This window comes from Alligator mississippiensis, chromosome 4 (assembly GCF_030867095.1).
Source record: "Alligator mississippiensis isolate rAllMis1 chromosome 4, rAllMis1, whole genome shotgun sequence".
Taxonomy (NCBI): Eukaryota; Metazoa; Chordata; order Crocodylia; family Alligatoridae; genus Alligator; species Alligator mississippiensis.
This window is the reverse complement of record NC_081827.1, coordinates 191,619,759-191,640,380: the sequence shown is the minus strand read 5'-3', so window position 1 is coordinate 191,640,380 and position 20,622 is coordinate 191,619,759. Positions and strand designations below refer to the sequence as shown.

At 44.0% G+C, this 20,622-nt stretch overlaps 1 long non-coding RNA gene across 1 annotated transcript in view; it reads right to left on the bottom strand.

The window, feature by feature from the left end:
• Nucleotides 1–9,148: 9,148 nt before the first annotated feature.
• LOC109284247 (uncharacterized) overlaps nt 9,149–20,622 on the bottom strand; it is a 33,939-nt gene continuing 22,465 nt past the window's right edge. Inside the window, exons 2-3 of the long non-coding RNA XR_002091624.2 lie at nt 12,584–12,697; nt 9,149–11,324 (exon numbers count right to left, since the gene is read on the bottom strand). This is a non-coding gene — a long non-coding RNA (uncharacterized LOC109284247). The remainder of the gene's footprint in view (nt 11,325–12,583; nt 12,698–20,622) is intronic.

Below are 20,622 nucleotides of genomic sequence, written 5' to 3'. Positions count from 1 at the left end.
AAAAATATTGGCTAAAAGAAACACTAATTTCTGATTTTGATTATGTGAAAATAAGGGTTTTTTTGTAAAATTGTAATTATGTATACACTGTCTGCATCAAATTAATTTCAACTGTATTTTCAACAGTAAACATAAGATGTAGTAGCTCTAATATCCTTACAATTCAAATGGTTGAAAAGGTACATTTACTATAGTATTGCAATATTATGTAGACGTACTGTATTGTATCTTCTAGGAAGCATTACATAACATGGATTTGTCATATTCTCTAATGAATAAGCCCTTTGAATGGAATACAATATCTTCAGTATTTCACAAACTGTTCTTCCACAGTAAAAATAGCACTGCCTTCGCATCTTTGAATTAAGCTGATTCTTAATGTAGAAATTCTTTTTGCTATCATCAATAGAGACATCTTACTTGTTTCTTAGAAAGCAATTATATTTTAAGAATTATCTGTAAATTCAGGTAAATAAAAGTCATCTATGAAAATCCTTACCTCCCAGTGAAGAAAATAATTATATAAAGAACATTTCACTTAAAAAAATCATTTTAGTTTAAAGTTTGGCAAAAAATCAGCTGAAATGCTTAGAAATTTACATTTTTTGTCACTCCATAAATCAAAAGTTACTTTACATATTAGAACAATTTTTGAGCATTTTGGATCTGAGCTGATAACCTTTTGCCAAGTTTTAATGAAATGCAAACTGAAACATCTGAGATATTAAACAGACAATCAAAGTTCGTGGTTACATCATAAGATTATTGCCCAGTAACATGCTTCCTAAGGCCCTGATTCTAAAAGTAACATGTGCCTGTTTACATAAACAATTAGTCCTGGTGAATGCAATACAGGATAAGAAGGTATTGAGATAATCCCATTGTACCAGAAACATGATGGTATGGTAGTAATATCAACAGTTTATATGTAAACTCTTTTGTTGCATGTCTTTCTTCTGAAAGCTGTAGGAGGGCACATGGATATGTATGCAGAAGGGCAACTAACTGTGACAGAAATGATAATGATAGACAATAATACTAATGACAGGACGATAATTCATATTTAAAAGAGGTAATGCTTTTAGTTGAGTGGCTATAGAAAATGTGTAGGGCTTAGGTCCTCACGGGATAAGTTGGGCTGGGTCCAATGAAGTGCATGGATTTATACCATCTGAAGATCTGACCCATCTCTTTAAAATGTCATACAGATGCAGAAACAAACAAGCAAACATTGACTGATAAATAATGAAGTACAGGTGTGTTTCTGCTAAGCAGTGCCATCATCTCCTTCTACAGCCTGTGCTGTATGTGGTAAACCATTATAAGATCCTGGTCTAGTGATGTGTTAGTCTTAGTAGCTTTAAATTAATCTATGCTAAAAACACTGGTTTGCTGGAAAGCTATTGCATATTTCCTTTAAATTACACTCCTTTCACAGTGCCAGGCATTAAAAATGTTCCAGCATTGACACTGCAATTTGACAGTATCACAGTGAGTATGAACTTCCCCTACCTTGTAGAGAGAAAATTGAGGAATTGTTAGTCTGTCTAGAAGTTTCAAGAGAACCTACTAGAAAAGGTACCAAAATCCTATTGAGTTTAGGGTTCTGCTTAATTCTTTAGTCTCCTTTGAAAATACAGATTCAGGTTTTTGAGGACCTAGTGGTTACAGTTTTAAATTGATTGGTTTTATTAATTAAAAACAGAATATTTCATACAGTAACAAGGATCCCATTTGAAAGTGGCAGCTTCACATACTGTAAGCTAGCACTGTACTCTCCTAGAGATGTATGTATTAGGTCAGGTGGATGGATTAAAGTGGCATAGAACTGTTGTAGTTAAGGGACTGTCCATATACACTAGCTGAGAGAAAGAGCATGGGAGGCTGGAGACGGAGTGAGGGAATTCACAGTATATTTACCACAGGAATGCTGAGTACGAACGATGGACAAACATGGTTCAGCTTTCAGATTCTTACTAGATAAGCATCCAGATCTCTTGCTGCTCACCCATACTGACTATGCAGCTTGAGTCTAAAAATTGGGCCAGGCAGGGCTCATGCACAGCTTTTCTTATTGAAATTTGCCATTTCTGGTTCAATAAATGAGAAATGAAAATATACTCATGCAAATATCAAGTATTCAAAACTCTTCCAGCTGGATCTTGGGCCTTAAATTGGGCAAAACTTAATGGAGGATGTTGTCCATTCTTCATTTTATTTGCATTGTGGCAGTGCCAAAGAACTTAGGATTCCATTATACAAAACACTGTTCAAATAGAGAACAAAAAAAGGCTGTCCCTGCTCCAAAAATCCTATTGTATTCCAATAGTTCTCCAGCCCTTGTTTGATGATTTCAGAGTAAACTGTATATACCCTGCAGTGAAGCTTGTTGGTTTTTAACATAAAAAGGGTCAAACTGTGCCTTTGTTCCCTGGAAGTGTTGGGGTTCAGGGTGTATGAGGCTAAGAAAGGGTTACAGTTAGACCTAACCCTAGTTAGGTCAATCTATCTAAATGATCCGTACAGACATTTGGGGAAGATCAGGCAAAAAATGGCTTTCTCACTCTAACTTAGTTCACCTGAGAAGATGAACGAAGATCAGCAGAAGTTAACCCAATCTAATGAACATCTGCACGTGTTCAGAGCACAGCTCTGGGGCTCAGAAAGCCTAGCTGCTCACCGCAGCCCTGGGTCTATGCTCTTCCTATCCCCATCATGCTGGCCGGGTGACCTTTAGCCCCCCAACCCCACCGCTTCTGAATTGACACCCCACCCCCACCCCACAGACCTGCCAGCTCCCCCACTGGCAGGTGGCACTGCCAATGATCACTGAGGACCCACTAGCCCCCTGATCCTATCTACCCCCACAGCCTTGACTTGTTTAAATCATGTTCCTGGCGTGGCTCCCAGCACCAGTGACCGTGAGCACAAGTTGGACCTGATCTACAATCATGTGGCTTAAAGTAAGCAGCATGATCATAGCCTGAGTATCATGGCCATGTACATGTAACCTAGGAGTGTGTTTTGACAACATGAAAAGTATAGGCATGCAGAAAAGTTCTTTCAAGAGCCCTTAGCTCTTCAGAAAAGTTAACAACATTCAGAACAGTTTTCTAATCATTTTCCTCCAAAAATTTGGCAAAAAATTCACCGTGAAATGCTTAGAAATTTACATTTTGACGCTCCATAAATCAAACTTACTTTACATATTAGAACAGAATTACAGTCTGCTTTACCTTCTTCATGATGTCTTTTAGTATTACCTATTCTTCCGCACTAGTGGATTTAGTATCTCCTTCCACTGGCATACTTAAGATTTCTTAATATAATTCATAGATTCATAGATGTTAGGGTCGGAAGGGACCTCAATAGATCATCGAGTCCAACCCCCTGCATAGGCAGGAAAGAGTGCTGGGTCTAGATGACCCCAGCTAGATGCTCATCTAACCTCCTCTTGAAGACCCCCAGGGTAGGGGAGAGCACCACCTCCCTTGGGAGCCCGTTTCAGACCTTGGCCACTCGAACTGTGAAGTTCTTCCTAATGTCCAATCTAAATCTGCTCTCTGCTAGCTTGTGGCCATTGTTTCTTGTAACCCCTGGGGGCACCTTGGTGAATAAATCCTCCCCAATTCCCTTCTGTGCCCCCGTGATGAACTTATAGGCAGCCACAAGGTCGCCTCTCAACCTTCTCTTGAGGAGGCTGAAAAGGTCCAGGTTCTCTAGTCTTGCCTCGTAGGGCTTGGTCTGCAAGCCCTTAACCATACGAGTGGCCCTTCTCTGGACTCTCTCCAGGTTATCCGCATCCCTCTTGAAGTGTGGCGCCCAGAATTGCACGCAGTACTCCAACTGCAGTCTGACCAGCGCCCGATAGAGGGGAAGTATCACCTCCTTGGATCTATTCGTCATGCATCTGCTGATGCACGATAAAGTGCCATTGGCTTTTCTGATGGCTTCGTCACACTGCCGACTCATGTTCATCTTGGAGTCCACTAGGACTCCAAGGTCCCTTTCCACTTCCGTGCCACCCAGCAGGTCATTCCCTAGGCTGTAGGTGTGCCGGACATTTTTCCTCCCTAGGTGCAGCACTTTGCATTTCTCCTTGTTGAACTGCATTCTGTTGTTTTCTGCCCACTTGTCCAACCTGTCCAGGTCTGCTTGCAGCTGTTCCCTGCCCTCCGGCGTGTCCACTTCTCCCCATAGCTTTGTGTCATCTGCAAACTTGGACAGAATACATTTGACTCCCTCGTCCAAGTCACTGATGAAGACATTAAAGAGTATCGGTCCAAGGACTGAGCCCTGCGGGACCCCACTGCCCACACCCTTCCAGGTCGAAACTGACCCATCCACCACGACTCTCTGGGTGCGACCCTCTTGCCAATTCGCCACCCACCAGACTGTGTAGTCATCCAAGTCACAGCCTCTTAACTTGTTCACCAGTATGGGGTGGGATACCGTATCGAAGTCCTTCCTGAAGCCTAAGTACACGACATCCACCCCTCCTCCTGTGTCCAGGTGTTTCGTAACCTGGTCATAAAGAGAGACCAGATTAGTCAGGCATGATCTGCCTGCTACGAACCCGTGCTGGTTTCCCCTCAGCATAATTTGTCCTGCCGGGCTCTCGCAAATGTGAGCCTTGATAATTTTTTTTAAGATTTTGCCGAGGATGGAGGTGAGACTGACTGGCCTATAGTTGCCTGGGTCCTCCTTCCTCCCCTTCTTGAAAATGGGGACCACATTGGCCCTTTTCCAGTCCTCCGGGACTTTGCCCGTGAGCCACGAGCGTTCACATATTCCCGCCAGTGGCTCTGCTATGATGTCGGCCAGTGCCTTCAGCACCCTTGGATGAAGCTCATCCGGGCCTGCCGACTTAAAGGCATCCAGTTCTTCCAAGTGACTCTGCACTATCTCAGGGTCTACGCATGGCAGTCTGGCGCCTTGCTGCTGCCTCTCTACAACCCCAGTGTGAGATTTGTCCTGCCCCTCACTTAGGAACACTGAGGCAAAGAACTCTTTGAGGAGTTCAGCCTTGTCTCCCCTGTCCGTCACCAATAATATCCATTCAATTTCTCAATCACATAAAAATAATTCCTCAGAATTTGCCTTCCTGAAATCAGATTCTGTTCTGGTACTGAATTCTATGAATCCATCTTTGTTAAGGTGAATTTGAGGAAACCATGATCAGTCATGCTGAACTTTATTATTTTCAGATTCTCATTAGCTATTCCCTACTGTATTTTTATTTTCTATCATATCAAAGGTGATTTACAAATAGAATGAAACTGCAGACCAAAAAATGGCTTCTCCTCCAGTTAGGGCCTCATTACATCTTACATTGTGAGTTGCTCAAATGTCCATCTGTTAGTACTAGCTTGAGTTTGGAGCAATCACACTTCAGGCCAGCAGGGGTCTAGAGGAGTGGAAGGTAAGAATCCTCCCCCTGCCCCCATTCTAGGCTTTCCTCCTGCCTCTACCCTGGGGCTCCCCCATTCCACCCCCTGCCCCAGGGGCTCTCCCTTGCTACTCAAGGCTCCCCCGTCTCCTGCCTCTCTTCAGCCCCGTGACCTTACTTACTTGTGGCTGCTGGCTGTCTGTCCCAGGGGAGCAGGCAGGGAAGGGTTAACCCAGCTGCCTGGCCAGAGCTGCTGCTTGGATGCTGTTCATCTAACCCAGAGAGCAGCAGCAGAGGAAGCCACAAGGAAGCAGGGGAGTGGGGGACAGTGAGCTGGGATCTGGGGTGCTGGGAAGGCAAGGGAGTAGGCAATGGGCTGGATCCAGGCCAGCAGAGAAGGAGGGGCAGCAGGGTGTTTACACTAAAGTGTAGCCTATAGTGGCTACACCTTAGTGTAATGCAAGCTGGGTAACATGGATCAGAGATAATCTTGCCGTGGAGTGATATGACTTTAAGCCATATAATGAGTGCTAAAAACTAGTTTCAGGTGTTAATGTGCAGACAGTCCATGGTTTAAGAGCTCCAGGAGCCACCCAGAATTTCCATATTCTGTAACAAGGCCCTTAAAATACCTACTCTCTGGTTCATGACATTTTCTTCTTGGTGATATATTTGACTGCATTGTAAATTGATGTGTGTGTGCATGTGCACCCATGTACAAACAAAGGGCAGAGAGTGTGTGCTTGTACAAGTTTTACATACAGCTTAATGTAGATTTGTAAAATTCTTTTCAGATGTGATTTTTGTTAAAATAAAATAGAAACATTCCCCCTTTTCAAGGGATTGGATGAGCAAAGCATATCATGTAACGAAAAAAAAGTGCTGGGAAAATAATAGTAACTTTCAGACACTAACAAGCTGGGTTTGGTTTACGTTAGTTATCTAGAATTAAGAAATACTATATCTGTTTACCAGTATCCTGAACCACTACTTTCACATTGCACCACATTTTTGTAAGATTATAGGAATTTTAACTTAGAAAGGCAAAAGAACTCTGGGGTTGAGCTCAGTTGGTTGCATTTTCCAATTCTATTTTAAAATAATCCTATTACATCTGATAGCCCATACTTGTCTGTGGGGGCATCTACATGTGCACTTCATCGTAGAGTTGACTAATTAGCTCCAGAGTAAAGTGTTACCATCTACATGTACAATGCTATTAGGCCACAGTAAGCTAATTAACTCCATTGTAGAACAGTCCTGCCCAACACAAGTACTATCCTACAGCAGAGTTATTTAGTGCAGTGTTTCTCAACCCATGGTACGCATACCCCTGGGGGTACACGAGACACAGGCAGGGGTATGCGGGTGCTGCATTTTGGTCTTTGCCTGCTCAGGCTAGAAGTTCTGGCTGCTGCCCCTCCTGCCATGTCCGGTGTGCCAGGGCTTTTACTCCTCAGCATCAATGTGCTGGGTGATAGGGAGAGAGGCCCTGCACAGGCTGCTTTGCCTCAGGCCGCGGTGGAAAAAGTGGGACTTGGCTTGCAGCACTGAAACCAGAAGTGCCATGGTGGGACTTCTGGTTTTGCTTTTGCCACATCGATCAGCAGGGAGTACGTAAGGTACCAAAGGTTGAGAACCACTGATTTAGTGCACCACAATGCACGTGTAGATGGTGACTGGGTCTGGCTGGGGCATGAGGGTGCTACAGTGTGGGGCTGGCTTCTAGCTAGACCCATACTATATCACCCTTGTGCCCCAGCCAGCCCCTCTGCAGTATATAGAGCCAGGCCAGAGCAGCTCTGGGTTGGCAGGCTGACTCCCTGGGCCAGCTGGAGCTGTGCTGCCTCAGCTTAACATGCTGCAGTCCCATGCACATATATAGACTCTGCACCTGGGAGCAATATAGTCAGGTGCAGGCTGTGCCGGAGTTTATTCAGCCACACTAATTGTACATGTAGATGCACCCTGTCAGAAATGTAATATGTATATATCTTCCATGCATAAACAATATATAAATGGCATAGCACTATATTAACTATCTAACTTCCACTGTCTGGAGAATAGTCTTAATCTTGCTGAGTTAATGAGGGAAATCAGTGTTGCAGTCTAAGTGTCACATAAATAATGGTTTCTTTTCCAAAAAAACTGTAGTACCACACCCTGGCCAAAAGCTCTAAAGGTTTCCCATGGAAGAATATATAAACCAAGGCTAGATTTTCTTTTTTCTCCAAAACATCTAGTTTTGTCTGTCTCCCCCTCTCTCAATCTCTTCTTTGTGATGGTCTAGTTAAATTGTTGTGTCGGTTTTCTGCAAGCAAAGATAAAATACACCCTGATGTAGAACATCCTTTCCCTGGCCTTGAGGTCATTAACCAAACCCATGGTGTTATATAAAATGGCGCACAACACCATCTACACCCTCTTTGCAAAATCCTAGATCCTCCTACAGGCCCTTTAGATAATAACTAGAGTGACTGTATAAACTCTTTTAATGGGACAATCCCATATTATCATGAGGTCCTAGAACTGCTTCAGAAATACCAGAAATTACTATGTATTATTTGTATTGAAATAGGAACTAGGAACCTCATTCATGAGCCAGAATCCCCTTGCATTAGTCACTGCACAAATAATTACAAGCAGAAAGTCCTTGCTTCGAATTGTTTCCAATTGTCTGAGACCAGGGATAACAAGCCAATACAGATAGGCAGAAGGTAACAGTGAAAAAATACTAGTGCTTTCATATTGAAATGTTCCGTATTTTTTATTTAATTAAATGAAATGTCTGGGGAATTTTGTAAAAGGCATATCAATACACAGAGTAAAATTTGTTTTGCATTTACCAAGAGCAAACAGTTATATGTAACGAGCATTGAGTACGATGAGGAATGTTTGTAAAGTTGTAAATGCATGGACCCAATCAAAGATGTTCTTTGCTCAAAGAAAATGCTAACCACCCTTGTTTGGTGTTATGATACTCATTTAGAAAAGTATGCCACTTTATAAAGCTTCCCACTTTAAGAAATACATATACATTTCTGTTGAGTAAATGGCTACAAAATCACAATATCAGTGCACATTGAAAGGCAGGCTTTTGTCTTCTGAATGGGTATTTTACAAAGCTAAAAAATATCACCAGTGCATTTTTATTTATAGGGCTGTCAATTAATCACAGTTAATGTGTGCGATTAATGCAAGATCCAATTAACACATTAACTGCACACACGTTAATTGCACACATGATTTTGGAGCCTGTACCTGGGCTCCCTTCTCCCATCATCACCAGGCCACCAAGTGAGGAGGCACAAGGCAGCGTGGGCTCCAGGCTGCTGCAGCAGCAGGGGTGGGCACAAACGCACCGTAGAGGTGCACTGATATATTGGTGCCATATTGGGACACTGCATGCAGGTGCTCAGCTACAGTATGCATGTGACCAGAAGTGCAGCCTGGTGGCATGTAGAGCAGGACCCAGCACATAAATCTATGGAGAGGAAGAGAAAGGGGCAGACCCCGGCTCGCAGCGGGCAGCCCGCCTCTGCCCTACACACAAATCTAGGGGGCACATGTACCTGGGTGTGCGAGCAGTGGTGGAGAGCCATCCCCCTTGCACCTCTGGATGAGACTCCTGCAGCTCCGTCCTATGACCTGCCCCAGCCTGAGTCCTTTTCATCCCAGCCCCTCCCTCCCTCACCATGGGGCCCTCCATCTGCCCCCCTGCCCCTTCCTTCTCCTTCTGCCCTTTCCCCTTCCCCTCCATAGACTTATCTACTGGGCACTTCTCCATGTACCACCAGGCTGCATTCTTGTAGGGTTTCCATATTTCCAGTTTAAAAAAAGATGACACTGGTGGGGGGTGGGCTATATGATTGTGGGGGGGCAGTGATATGCCTGTGTCCATCCCTGCCATTCACTCCCAAGCCACAGTGCCCCCCCCACCCCTGCTGCTGCCCCTCACTCCTGACCCACTGTACCCCGCATCCTGCCAGGGTCCCCTTTTCTCAGGCTGTAAACCCTACAGCCTCTGCACACTTTCACAAATTCCCCAGACATACACCCTACACCCATCCCTCAACCATACAGAGTACCTGCATAATTTTGCATATTTTTTAGTTTTTCTGTGTATAATTTTGAGTTTTTAGCTGTGTGATTAAAATAGTGATTAATTGCAACTAATATTTTTAACCATGCAACTAATCACAGCCAACTTTTTTTAATCATTTGACAGCCCTAATATTTTACTTTAAAATTATAGTTTAAAATATACTATAGTTTATTTTATAAAACCAGACAGAATTTTAAAGTCACAATTTATCTATAAAGGACAAATTTGTGGTGTCTCTAGACAATGTTTATAGATACATAGATTCATAGATTCATACAAATAGGGTCAGAAGGGACCTTGTAGATCATCAAGTCCAACCCCCAGCCTTGGGCAGGAGAGAAACTGGGTTCAAATGGCCCCAGCCAGGTAGACATCAAGCCTCCTTTTAAACACCCCCAGAGTAGGAGCCATCACCACTTCCCTTGGAAGTTGGTTCCAGATCCTAGCCACCCTGACTGTGAAGTAGTGCCTTCGGATGTCTTGTCTAAACCTATTCTCTAACAATTTGTGGCCGTTATTACTTGTTACCCCGGGGGCACTAGGGGGAACAGGGTCTCTCCCAAACCCTGCTGGTCCCCCCCGGTGAGTTTATAGATGGCCACCAGGTCCCCCCTCAGCCTTCTCTTGCGAAGGCTGAACATAGGGTCTGCCCTGCTGTCCCCAGATCACACATGTGGCCCTCCTCTGGATCCTCTCAATGCTGTCCACATCCCTCCTGAAGTGCAGCACCCGGAACTGAACACAGTACTCCAGCTGCAGCCTGACCAGTGGCGCATAGAGTGGATGCTCAACAAGGTATGGTTAGCCCTACTGACCGTCACCTTGCATTGTCGGCCCATGTTCATCTTGGAGTCAATAATGACTCCAAGATCTCTTTCTGCCACCGTGCTCTCAAGAAGGGAGCTTACCAGCTTATAAGCGTGCTGCTGGTTCCTACTGCCCAAGTGCAGCACCCTGCACTTGTCAGTATTGAAACCCATCCTATTTTCGTTGGCCCTGTAACAGCCCTGTAACCTGTCCAGGTCCTTCTGTAATCTGTCCTTCCCTACTAGCATGCCCACCTCACCCCAAATCTTGGTATCATCATTTTACCTCGTTGTCCAAGTCACTAATAAAGAAATTGAACGGTGCGGGCCAAGGACCGAGCCCTCGGGGACTCCACTGCCTACTTCCCTCCAGGTCGAAAAAGACCCATCCACCTCTACCCTCTGAGTATGACCCTTCAGCCAATTTGCAATCCATCTGACTGTGTAGGCATCAATGCCACAGTCACCTAGTTTTTTGATGAGAATGGGGTGGGAGACAGTGTCAAAGGCCTTGCTGAAGTCCAGAAAGACTACATCCACCGCGGCACCTGCATCCAATGCTTTTGTGACCTGATCGTAGAAGGCAATCAGGTTGGTCTGACAGGACCTGCCCCTAATGAAACCATGCTGGTTGCCCTTGAGCATCATCCCTGCTGCTGGCCCATCACAGATGTGCTCCTTGATGATGTTCTCAAAGAGTTTCCCCAGGATTGAAGTAAGACTAATGGGCCTATAGTTGCCTGGGTCCTCCCTCTTCCCTTTTTTGAAGATGGGGACCATGTTGGCTTTCTTCCAATCATCTGGCACCTGGCCTGAGTACCACGAGCGCTCATAAAGCTGTGCCAAGGGCCCTGCAATAACCCCTGCTAGCTCCCTCAACACCCTGGGATGGAGAGCATCTGGAACTGCTGATTTGAACACGTCCAGCCCCTCCAGAAGCTCTCTAACGCGGTCCTCCCTGACCTTAGGCCTGGCGGTGTTTCTCCCGAGTCCATCTGGAATCTTGGTCAGAGAGTCCCAGTCCCTGCATAAGAAAATGAAGGCGAAGAATTTGTTAAAGAGGTCTGCTTTCTCCTCTGGTGCAACCACCAGATTGCCAAGCATATCCTGCAGGGGCCCCACATTACCCAGTGTCTTCTTCATTCTCCCTATATATTTAAAAAAGGACTTTTTTATTATCTTTGATCCTTGATGCTAGCCCTAGCTCCACATCTGCCTTAGCTTTTCTAACAGCACCCCTACAGACCTGAGCGGTGGAGGTATACTCCTCTTTGGTGATAGCCCCTCCCTTCCACTGGGTGTACGCTTCCTTTTTGGCAATCAGGCATTTGCGAATGCCCTTGGTGAGCTGGGGGTCTTTTGGGCACTCTTGCCCCCCTTGCTTCTTGTTGGGACTGTCATCCCTTGTGCTCTGAGTATCGTCTCCTTAAGGAACGACTACTCGTCTTGGGCACTGAGCTCCCCTACTCTCGAGGATCCCAGCACCTCTCCCACTAATCTCAACTCATTGAAGTTGACCCTCTTAAAGTCTAGGGCTACTGCCTTGCTGCAGGCCCTTGGCACCCTGCACTGGATGGTGAATTCCAGCAAGCGATGATTGCTATCACCCAGGTGGTTGAGGACCTGGAGCCCTCTTACCAGGTCGTCGCCTGTGGCCAGGACCAGGTCCAGCAGGGCATCCCCCCTGGTAGGACTGTGCACCTCCTGGGTTAAGTGGAGGTCCTGTATCTCAGCCAGGAACCTCCGTGAGTGGTCCGACCTGGCTGACTGCTTCTCCCAGCAGATGTCTGGGTAATTTAGATCACCCATGACAACTACATCCCTTGCCTTAAGTGCCTCCGCAAGCTGACCCGAGAATTCACGGTCCAGCTCTTCCCCTTGGTTGGGAGGTCTGTAGTAGACCCCCACCATTAAGTCCATTTCCCCACAACCCCCCTGTATCCTGACCCAGAGCACTTCAGCCTGCCCCTCCTCTGACCCCATCCTGCTGGTAGATGATGTATATTGCTCTTTGATGTAGAGCGCCACACCCCAGCCTTTCCTTCCTGTTCTATCTCACCTGTAAAGCCTATAGCCCCTAATATTAACCACCCAGTTGTGGGATGAATCCCACCAGGTTTCTGTGAGCCCTACTATGTCTGGGTTTGAACAAGCTATTCGGAGGGTGAGTTCCTCCTGCTTATTCCCCATATTACGAGCATTTGTGTAGGGGCATTTAAGGCCTTGGATTGCTGCGCGTGCCACCCCCCAATTTTCAAGACTATCTGGACCCCTGTTATGTACCTGGGTACTCCTTGCGTATGTCACCTGTCTTGGTCGGGAGGTGTCCTTAAGTCTTCCTGCAGCCCCATTCCCTGGTGAAGCTAGTTTAAAGCTCGCTGCATGAGATCAGCCAACCTGAAAGAGAAGACACACTTGCCTTCAGGAGAGAGGTGTAGCCCATCCCACCCAAGCAAGTCCCCTGAAAGCCGGGGTCGTTATCCAGGAACCCGAGGCCTGCCTGGTGGCACCAACTCCATAACCACCGGTTTACCTCGCCAATGCAGGCCTTGTGTCACCGTCCATGCCTACTCACTGGGAGAACAGAGGAGAATACCGCCTGTGCCCCCATCTCCTTAAGTTTGGGCCCCAGAACCTTGAAGTCCTTCATGATGTGGTCTGGGTTGCCCCTGGCCATGTCATTCATTCCCACGTGGATGAGAACCATGGGGTACTGGTCTGCAGGCCGGATGTAGGCTGGGATTCTCTCCATGATGTCCTGAACCTGAGCCCCAGGATGAAGCAGACCTCTTGTGCCATGGGGTCGGGACGGCAGATGGGACCCTCCAGTCCTCGTAGGATGGAGTCCCCAATGACAAGGACCCGGCATTTCTTCCTGCTGGTGTTCATTCTCTGTGCCGTCTGTGTTGTGTGGGGACTGGCATCATCCCCACTGGAGGCATCCCCTTCATCGTTCTCCGTCACGGTTGCCAGGGCCTACTTTCAAACAACTTGTGGCCATTATTCCTTGTTACTCCAGGAGCTGCTCGGGGGAACAAGGTCTCTCCCATTCCCCACTGGTCCCCCCTGGTAAGGTTATATATGGCACCTCAGCCTTCTCTTGTAAAGGCTGAACAGGTTTAGGTCCCATAGCCTCTCTTCATAGGGTCTGCCCTGCTGATCCTGGATCTTGCGGGTGGCCCTCCTCTGGACCCTCTCAATGCTGTCCACATCCCTCCTGAAGTGCGGCGCCCAGAACTGAACACAGTACTCCAGCTGCAGCCTGACCAGTGTCACATACAGGGGGAGGATCACGTCCTTGGCCCTGCTTGAGATGCATCTGTGGATGCTCGACAAGGTATGGTTAGCCCTGCTGACCGTGACCTCACATTGTCGGCCCATATTCATCTTGGAATAGATAATGACTCCAAGATCTCTTTCTGCCACTGTGCTTTCAAGAAGGGAGTTCCCCAGCCTATAGGTATGCTGCTGGTTCTTATTGCCCAAGTGCAGTACCCTGCACTTGTCAGTATTGAATCCCATCCTATTCTCATTCGCCCACCCCTGTAACCTGTCCAGGTCCAGCTGTATCCTGTCCCTCCCTTCTAGCATGCCCACCTTGCCCCAAATCTTGGTGTCGTCAGTGAATTTGAACAGGGTGCTTTTCACCCCCTCATCCAAGTCGCTAATTAAGAAATTGAACAGTGTGGGCTTGAGGACCGAGCCCTGGGGGAGTCCACTGCCCACATCCCTCCAGGTCAAATATGACCTGTCCACCACCTTCTTTGGTTAGATGCGATATCTTTTATTAGACCAACTGAGTAGTTGAAAAATCCCATGCTGCAACTGGAGACCATTGCTCCTTTTTCTCTCATCTCCCACCACTGAGAACAGTCTAGCTCCATCCTCTTTCAAACTACCCTTCAGGTAGCTGAAGGCTGCTATTAAATACTCCCTCATTCTTCTCTTCTTTAGACTATGTAAGTGCTTGTAGACATGCAGGGAGGCGGCTTCAATGTGTTTTAATGAATTCAGTTTGCTGGAGTGTGCTAATTAGCACATTCCAGCAGCCTCCACATCTTGTGTATCAGCATTTTGTACCAGTATCTCATGTACCCATGGTTCAAAATGGCGGTGGAGATGAGCTTTAATTAAAACTCGCCACCATTTTGAAGTGTGGGAATGCTGGTACATGAGATACTGCAGGTGCTTTAATTAAAGCTACTCTTGGAGCTGCTCTAATTAAAGCACTCCCCCTGCACCCCTAGAGCATGTGTAAAAATGCCAATTAAGCCCAGTTCCCTCAGCCTCTTCTCATTAGTTATTTTCCCCAGCCCTCTAACCACTTTTGTTGCCCTCTGCTGGACTCTCTCCAGTTTGTCCTCATTTTTCTGTAGTGGGGGGCCCAAAACCAGACACAGTACTCCAGGGGTAGCCTCACCAGTGCCGAATAGAGGAGAATAATCACTTGCCTTCATCTGCTGACAACACTTCTGCTAATGTACCCCAGTATGCTGTTAGTCTTCTTTGCATCAAGGGCATGCTGTTGGCTCCTGTTCAACTTATTGTCCACTGTATTGAACAAAACCAGCCCCAGGATCAATCCCTGGGGCACTCCACTGGATAGCAGCTGCCAACTAGGCATCGAGGCATTGATTATTACCCTTTGAGGATGATGATCCAACCAGTTTTCTATCTACCTTACACACCATTCATCCTCAGAAATGGTACTCAATGTCACTTTGGTGGGGCCAATCTGGCCCAGCTGAAACACTTGTTCCCTTCAGGCCTCAAACTTTTGTTGGGGCTTCAGCTTTCCTAGCTTTGGCCCCCTTTTTCTGGGTGTGCTCCCTTAGCTCATGTCCACTGCCTCAGACCTCAGCTTCTGGGCCCCAGCCTCAGTCTCGTGCTCTCAGGGCGCAGGCTCTGGACCTCTTCGCTCTGGCCTGCCCCACCTTGGTCATACTATACATGACCCCTTTGCAGGGCTTGAAGCCCTAAGTACCCAAGGTACCTTAGCACGTGGCCTCCAATCCTCCCCTATATCCACAATCCAGTCCTCCGATGTTAAACTTAACCATAATACAAATATAAGACAACCGCTTCCAAACTAAAATTTATCCCCACTCAGGCTCAATGCTCCCACTCCAAGCCATACTTCCCCCTTAGCTGTCTCCATCCAGCTCCCTTGGGTATCTTGGGTGTCTGTGGGCTGGTTTCCTGAAGCCCCTCTCTCCCAGGAGCTCCTTCCCCAGCAGCCTGCAGGGCCAGACTGCCCTCCTTGCTCCAGGCACTGGTCTTATATGTTTCTAAGCAATGTCTCTTCTGGTCAGGTGACTCTTCAGCCACCCAAAAGTGTTTCCCCTTTCTTAATGGCCAGCCTGCCCTCTGCTGCAGCTCCACACAGCAAGCTTAGCCCACTGTACTTTCCACTTACACACAAAGCAGGGCCCACAAGAACAGGACTCCAACACTGACTTGATGTTTGACTATATGCAAGTCACTTCAACTCTCTGTGACCCTCTTTTTCCTCTTGTCCTGTTTTTTCTGGTTAAACAGTGAGCACGTTAGCTAGGGTAGGGCCTGTCTTTTAATGTGTGTTTGTACAGTATGAAGAACAAGACATTTTTGACCCCAGTTGAGACCTCTTGGTATCATAGCAACAGCAAGACGCTATTCCAAATGCAGTTTTACAATGTTAGGCCAAGTGACACCATGTTTATCAGTCCTTCAGACACTAAATCTACTCCCAAGACTACTGACACTTACCATCACAAAGTGTATTTAGAACTAGTTTATAGAAAGGGATATAAATCTCATTGGTCTGAGCTTGTGTATTCATTTTTGTGCAAAGTGAATGAAAACTGGGGATAGAATGCTTCAGAATTTTGCCAACATAAGGTCCAAAGCAGCGGAGAATTAGTCTCAAGTGTCTGACATCAGAGAATCAATTGCATTTTTCTTCTTGATGATGTGCAGGGAGATAAGAATTATTTTATTTAAAACAGTCATTTCTATCCTATTCCACAATTTCATTTATGTGATTCAAGAGAGACTAGCCTCAAAAACATTTCTGTAGTATAAATGCTTTAAAAAATTCTGCCATGATATTTTCCTACTACCAGAGTGTGCCTCTCTACTTTTGGGTGTATGTTCATTCCTTCAATAGACATAAATGAGTTTATGCAGATTAACAAGACTTTCCCATGAGAATTTATGAACAATTGTAACATATATTGCAACATTTTATTAGTACCTATTCTATGAGTTACTACTTACTATGATTAACCTAGGGTCATAGCTAAGCAAACAGACATGGAGAAGCTTTAAAAACTGTGGGGTAGGAGCAAATAATATGAATAATAGCCAGTGTAGATGACCACAGGAAATTATAATTTTGAGGTGAAATTTCCTGCATTTAAAACAATTTTTAATATAAAAAAAATCCAAACTTCATACATAAATACTTAAAAATCAGGTATAATGGATATTTCTCTTGAATTCTTTATAATAATTACTTGCCAATGATATATTATGTTATATTTGGCAACAGACACTGCTCATCAAAAGAGAGAGCCCCAAAGAGCCGTTCGTATTGCTCAGGCACACATACTGACATACGTACATTACCTCACATCAATTTTCATACCCATTGCTTCATATCTTTCAAGCTGAAGTTTCAAATGACCCTCATTGCTTCAGTATCTCAGGGCATGTCTACCCAGTACACTTACAAGGCCCGAATGTACTCATGCATTCCAATGCCCAAACTAGAAGCACTGTCAACATTTTCAAAACATGCTCTGCAAGGGCAGACTAATTAGCACTGCTGGGAGTTGGTGCTAATTAGCCCTTTGCAGCCAATCATCAACACGGCTATGCTATTTCCAGTTTGGGAGCTAGTATGCATGGAGCAGTATGGCATGTTTGACTATGCAGGTAATTTACATTCTATTATATTTACCAGACCCCCATAAGGCCTTAAGCACCTAAGTGCTACATTCCACCCTGCTAAGTTCCTGAAATCATGTTACAAAAGGTGGGTGAATCTAGCTTCTCCTTACTTTTTTGTGACTTGTTTTAAAGTTAAAATAGTAGTATGTTACCAAAATGGATGCATCAATGTATTTTAGGGAACTTAGGGTGAAATAGGATCCTGGTTAGTTATTTATGTCAGCTTAGACACCTAATAATGGAGTGAGATTTGTCGCTAAGATCTCTGAGGCAGATACGGTTTCTTATTATGTATATGTTCATGAACTAATACAATGGGAATCCCAGTCTCAGTAGAAGCCTCTAAAACCTAGTATAATATAAAACATAGCATAAATAATTCACCAAAAAACTATCATTATGACTAATACATGCAATAAGAAAGACAACTTTTTTGTGTGATACTGCACTAGTAAGAAGAGAATAAGCAAGGAGGATGAAAGATGGTGGTACATGTATTTTTTCTATAATGATATCTTTCTAGTCTTCCTGGAGATATTTTTTTCAGTTTCTGTATCAGTGGGTTTTTGTTGTTTTTAATTTTTGTTTCAATTTTCAAACTAACATTCTAATAATTATTTTTGCAATTCAACATTTTTTCCCAAGGATTGGAAATTTCAATCCTTGGAAATAGATTACAATATTTGGGATTACAATATTTTGATGAAAAAGTTAAAAGGTGCCCTTTAAATCACAGGAATTCCACCAACATAAATTATCTGTACATATCAAAGACAAGTCAATCACTTTTTCAAATATTGGGTTTCTTTGAATTTTCCTCTGTTTCCTGAAAAGTATGCTATTTAGTTCAATACTTTTGAAATGTGTATTCAACTCTTAGTATTGCTGGTAACCACTTTAACGGGATCCTTGCATTCAAACCATATACACTACAGAATACTGTAGCTGATTTTATAGCATGGAATTTAATTTTAATGCTAGCTGTTATACCTGAAATACAGTAAACTGATTTCTTCAACTTATATTACCCATCGTAAACTTTTTTAACCTGTGACTCATTTTCAAAATAATAAACGTAACTATTCCATAAAAATATCTCAACACAGAAGAGCCAGAAAAGTGAAGGACATGAACAGATGGCACATCAATCTTCTACATTTATACAATTTGTTTTTTAATGCAAATAGTGTGGGTTGCCTGCTCTTGCCTTGGATATTGTTCCAAAGACGAGCACATTTTCTTATCTTTCTGGATCAATGTGACATTTGCAGTTATCATAAAGTGGGAGCCCATTTAATGATGTTAATGCTTCCTTAATGTAAAAATAAAATCACCTCCTTTATAAAAGCAAACAGATTAAAAGTCCCAAAGAGACCATTGAAATCTGTGACATTTACAGTTACTGGTGGCTAGATAGCTTGATTATACATAGGTAAAAGATATCTTAAAAGCATTGTTTACGCTCATTAATCAGAGCATTAAATAGGAATGTTAGAGTCTCCTCAGCTAGAAAAAGCTTCAATAAAATTGTTTTAATACTAAGAACTGAGAGATTTTTTAGGCTGTTGCCAGTTTAGGATATGTATTTATTAGTATTTATGGTCTCATATCAGTGTGGTATACCATATATGTTCAGATCTCACTTGGAGCATGAATTCTGCATTCTTTTTGTCTATGAAGCTAAAAGAAACTCAGCCAGAAGTACCTTATCGGTTACAATGTCTGCCGTAATACTATGAAATTATTTGCATTATTATTATTTCTATCACTATGGTACTGATCAAAAGCCAAAATTCTGTTCTGCAAAAAATGCTGAAGAAGAAATGATTTTGTTTCCGAACAACAGAATTTTCTAAAAAGTTCCCGTGGAAGGGCAAATATAAACATATAATTTCAAAATAATCAAAATATCTCATTTTTTTAGATTAAATTAAATTGAGCCTGGGAACCCAAACTCAAAGGCTCCAACATAAGGTCAGCTGCAGCTGCCAGGGTGAGCTCATGTACTGCTAGATTTCGCTGGAAATTTTTTATTTCACTCTATATAAGACGCACAATTTTTTCATCCAAAATATTTATGTGGACATTTTCAAATTGCCTGACATTTTCCATGATGAAGAATTCTCTTAATGGCCTTTTTTTCCTTAGGGATGTTAATTGCCACAGGCCTTGGAAATGTTAGTCTTCAGGCTAGAGAAGTGCTTTTTCTTTATCCTTGGAAATTCCTTTCAAATTTATCTGAGTTGTAAAGTATTAAAAAAGACTATTCTCCTTTTCTGACTTGGGTCCCTCAGTCTGCTTAAATCATTAGATGATCTAACTATGGTACCCTGGTGTCAGAACTGTAGGCAGGCACTTTGGTGCCCAGCGCAGGTCATGTGCTGAGTACCCCACTATATGCTATTACGTACGATTACTTCCATCTGATATGGTGCACTCCCCTGCCCTTGCATGCAAAGGTACCTGGTGCCAATGCATCACTGGCACTGCCCTTGCTATGGTACTGCCTGCTGTCATCAAACCAGCAGCAGAAACAGTATGGAGAACATTTTAGAACAGCCAGAATAGCTTTGAAAGGAACAGGTGGAAAGATAGCCAAGTTAGGCTTCCCTAAAGAACCATGCTCTGTCCCCAACTCAACCAGAGGATCACATGGAGCAGAAGTGCACCAGTTTCTTGAGATGTGCAAATGAGCAGGGTAGGCATGGTGCCTCCAATCACCCTCTTTCTACAACCCATCCTTATCTTATCTTGTTGCCAGCTAATCCTGTACTTTATGTGAAAGAAGTACATGCTGAAGTGTAAAAATTCAGATCTTGATGAAAGATGGGGAAACTGTTTTAGTTGTGCAGAGCAAATTTTTTTTTACTATTTCCCCTTTAAAAATAATTTAAGATATTACATACAAAAACTATATTAAAAGAACATTATTTAAGTGGCAGTGTGCACCCAGGAGTTAAGCAATGGAAGATAATTGTTAATACAAACTTGGCTCATCTACTCTGTGCATATGTCATGAGAGCCCCTATGTGAATGATCATATCTTTCTTCCACAGGTGTCTTGGCTCATTCAGTGCATAGGATGGATGCCCAAAGAGGCTGAACTAACATTACATGAACACTGCAAATCTTTCTTTTCTTAACTTTTGAGTACTTCATTTCCAGCCTCAATAGCACATATATAACACAGGCTTGTGTTTGTGTAGGGAAGTATTTAAACATATCAGCAGCACAACATGGAAGTTAAGCTGAATCATATAAAATTTAAATTCAAAATCAATAAATTAAAATGTGCTAATCCCCTGTGTGGAGGCTCTCATTAAGGTTCATTAAGGTGTACAGAGCCATGTATCTGAATGGATTAAGCTACAGTCATTTTAGGGTTGCTT